Raw genomic sequence first — 4524 nt, 5'->3', positions numbered from 1 at the left:
TCTCTCACGTACATTCTCATGCATTTAAGTGTTTCCGAGGATCTTCATACACTGTTTTATTGCAAAAAATAATTTTTAAAAAGAGAACGTTGTTTTTTATTTTTTTGTATTTTTACTCTTGTTCTCGTTTATAAGGAAATTTTTATTATTTTTTTTTCGCCGGTATATTTATATACAACCGCTACCAGGCGGTTTACATATGCGTATTATATATTTTTCTTTGGTCCTCATCCTGCTGAGAGTAATAGTTCGGACGAGAAGAGTGTATGAGAAGTACATAGTGACTTGCAAAACCGGATTCGCAATAAAGGTAGAGGCAAATAACGAAAGGGAAAATAAAGAGAGTACTGTAGACAACGATGCAAACAACTTTACCTCCGTCAAACTGGATCCCAAGATATTTATATATATATATATATATATACATATATATGTACGAATGCATGAGTGAAAGGGAAATGTTTTAAGACACGAAAAGGGGATGCGTGGCTTAGAGACTCAAAGACTTGTTGAATACAAATACTTGTTGTAAAAATATTGAACATACATAAGTATATGTATATATAAAAGTATGTAAGTATGTATATGTGTACGTGTAAGGATGGAATTGTGAGAAAAGATATATAGAGGAAGGAGGTATGTGAGAAAAGGAAGTTAAAGACGCGTGGTTAGAGGAAACGGAAGTCAGGTGAAAAGGGCAAACAAAGAAACTATACAAAAAAAAAACACATATGTATGTATATGTATATGTGTGTATGTGTGTGTGCTTATAGGCATGCAGAGTATTATCTATATATTAAATATGAGGAATAATGTCGTTTGTGCTTAGTACGAAAAAATACTTTCTAATTACGATTGCTGGTAAACGGAGTTTTGTTTGATATAAAAAAAAATATTAATGAGAATGTGTGAATGAGTGTGTGTAAGCAATGCGTTGAGGATGGGTAAGGTACGTTTGTGGTGATATATGTTGTGCTGTAAGACGATTAAATATAGGAGATAGTCAGGTGAAAGCTTGCACACATTTTGTAACTCAATTTTGACAGGCTCAATGACAGGTGGATCGTAAAAGTATGTATTTATTTAATTGTACGATAAATCAATAAACACTATGATTATTTAACCCGTCAAATCATTTCAACTCTCGATTTATTTTCTATCAAAGTACCGGAGGATTTTTTTATTTTTGTGAAAAATAGTCACAGAGAATTGAATGAATTTTTATTTTTATGAGTTTAATTGCGCTAATAATAGTCATCGATAGTGATTATTTTTTGCTTCTTGTAATTATTTAATAATGTTTATAAAATAATGTTGATAATAATAATTATCAGAGGTAAGTAAATATAATAATGATAAAATGAATTAATGAAAGGTTGAAAGTAATAAGAAAAGACATTTCACAAGAATCATTGCTGTAATTAATTGTTATTAAATTATTATCTATACTGATATGAGTATTATATATGTAGTATAGTATAGATATAGATATAGGTATTCAGATGTGTAAAGTGTATGCTCATATATTATATAGTCTTATTTACAATTTACTCTTTACGGTTGAGTTACCGTGCTACGAGAAATCAGACTACTATCCGTTGATTCATCAGCACATATTTTGTAAATACATAGTATATAATAATTATTAAAGTATTACTATATAACACAATAATATCTGCACACACACACACATATATATATATATATATACAATATATTATGTTTCGAGAAAGACTTTCTGCGAATAATTCAATTGATAATTTAATTACACCACTGTGTTTTATTTCATTAGAAGTACCCCTTACTCCAGTGCAATTCGAATAGCACAATATTAATATATATGTACACATAATATGTGTGTACATATAAAAGACTTCTTATATTTCTCACATATCATTAATCAGCACTGAAGATAGTAATCGACGTTTTACTCTTGACTTTATCAGTAACACTAGATGAAACCTATTAATAAAAAATGTATATGTATTTATATAAATAATAATAATAATAATACTAATATAAAATTGAAGGTCAATAACAAATTTATTTTCTTATATATTTTATATATGTACTTATCTATATTTTTTATTTCAAAATGTCATTCTTCAAATTTCAATTTTTTTTATCAACTTCCACTTCAACTTTATCTCTGAGATTATAACTTTCCATTAATATAAAAAACCAAAAATTTAACGAATCGTTACTTTGTAATTTTTTTAAAATTTCTTAATCGATTTATTTTTTATTACAGTAATAATTTTATGAAAAAAAAATTATGCTCGATTTTAAAAATCATCGATAAAAATAGCGAGCATGAATGACGTTTTAAAAAATTTATCTAAAATAAATGAATCTGGGTATGTATTTATATAGATACATATATGTATATAAAAGGGAGCGTATAGTAGTTGATCCAAGCAAAGCAAAGCCGAGGGTTTAGGCCCAGAGAGTTATAAGAGCCAAGATAGCTATTTGTAATGTAATAGTGAGAGCTCGGTGTGTGCTGTGGGGAGAAAGGGAGAGTATACCGAGTGTACAGAGCACACAGAGGACTGAGTGACGCTGAAGTGGGAGTTAACAGTAGAGCAGTGGTGGGCGTGCTTCTAGAGAGGGAGTCACTCTAATGCTAGTTAAACTAGCCCGGGCTGAAGTTTGTGTAAGTGAGTATTTATACACGATCAGCAATGAGACAAACGTGCGGATAAAAGAGTAGAGGATATGAATAAAAATCAGTGGGTCGCGCGGGTCCACACTTACACTACGACTCAACTGTAATATTACGAGTTAACACACTGGTTATAAATTGAGATCACGAGAACTACAAATGCTGCACACTGGGTCACTAGTGATGTGGCATAAGTGTGACCATATGATGCAGATGCAGATGGGAGGCAAAGCCAAGAGGAAAAACATATACAAAATAGACAATTAAATTGTTTACAGCTTTCAACACATCTACCACGTGTTGGATTAAACCCTTTGGATACCAAAAATTATTATTTTAAAATAACTTTTAGGTATTTAGCATAGGCATTCACTGATACTCAACCATCTGGCGTCATTGTAGTCGACATTTGAATCGGAATTTTTATAACTTAACCACTTTCCCATGGTAATTTAAATATATATATATATATAGCAATTGATGGTCCCACGTCGTTAATAGTTGGTCCCAGAGATCCTAAATACAATGGATTAACCGCAAAATTTTTTAGGCTGTCTATTACTCGTCAAACTATTTCGGTGAGCCAATACAACTGAGGGTAAAGAGTATGAAAATAAAAATAAACAATACGGGGAACAAGCAGAGAATATAAATTATTTTTTTCCTATCCAGGGATTCTGATAGGCTGGAGTTCGTTTGCTGTTACCACCACCATATTCCCGCTGAGAACACCCTCTCTAGTGAGTACTACCAGTACAATCCATTCTACTTGTATCTCTATCTTTTCGTTGTTGTACGATTTTGTGTCTCTATTGCGAGCGTTAAAACTCACCTACGCGCACCACCGTACTATCAGAATTACTGGCACTTACTTACACTATTGTTTCGTGTCGTAGTTGTGTTAACTTGCACGTGTATATATATAATATATACATGGCATGTAATGAGTACAGAGGGAATATGAAATTAGTGAGACAGAGGTAGAGACAGAGACTTAAGTTTATTAAGTAAAAGTTTGAGTGAGAGAAAGAGAGTGAGAGCAAAGAGCAGCCAAGCGAAAGAGGGCCTCTATTCGGTTTGCGCAAAAGTTATATCCAAGCTAAGAGCCAGTAAGACACACCGCGGAGACCGGAAGAGAACCTTCTCTATAAAAGTTATACTTAACCTCCGTGTGTGATGTCTTTGTATATTTATTAATAATTAATAATTTATAGTTAATTGAGTGTTTGCTGGTGTATTTAAATATTGTAATAAATTAGTGGAATTTAATAAATTTTTATTTTTACCCTGCAGTGTATTCAAATTTAGCGGGTCCTAATTGCGCATGCGCTCACGTCGACACGCATGCGCTGTTAATAGAAAGCGAGAGTGACAATTTTAAGTGAAAGGAAGTAACGAAAATTTGAAACGAAGAAGAATTTGGAGTTTTTGTCAAGACTGTCATGAAAATTTTTTAATTTTATTGGGCTATTATTTTTTATGATGACGATATTGATAATTGAGTAATTATCGGTATCGTTACTGATGTTTATTTGAGGTTCTTAATTTTTATTGGATTTATTGGTGAATCTGTACATCGTGAATTGTAGTATAGTATTATTATTATGTACCTGTGGTAGCAGCAACAGAGCGGGTTGTGTAAGAGCTGAAAGTAAAAGTTGAAACCGCCGACTTCGGCGACCGCGTGAGCGCGTTAAAATCCGACCCAAGACCGGCCGAATATCCCTTCCCCATTTAGTCACTTTCGCTTGCCCGAACTTTCGTCGTTTCTCGTGTCTCTTATCTTGTTTCTCTTACCCCTTTACAATATCCATCATTTATTTATTTAAAAAGAAAAGAAAAAAAAAAAAAGAAAAAGA

Source organism: Microplitis demolitor, chromosome 3 (assembly GCF_026212275.2).
Source record: "Microplitis demolitor isolate Queensland-Clemson2020A chromosome 3, iyMicDemo2.1a, whole genome shotgun sequence".
Classification (NCBI taxonomy): domain Eukaryota; kingdom Metazoa; phylum Arthropoda; class Insecta; order Hymenoptera; family Braconidae; genus Microplitis; species Microplitis demolitor.
The sequence above is the reverse complement of the archived record's forward strand: the minus strand, read 5'-3'. Positions refer to the sequence as shown.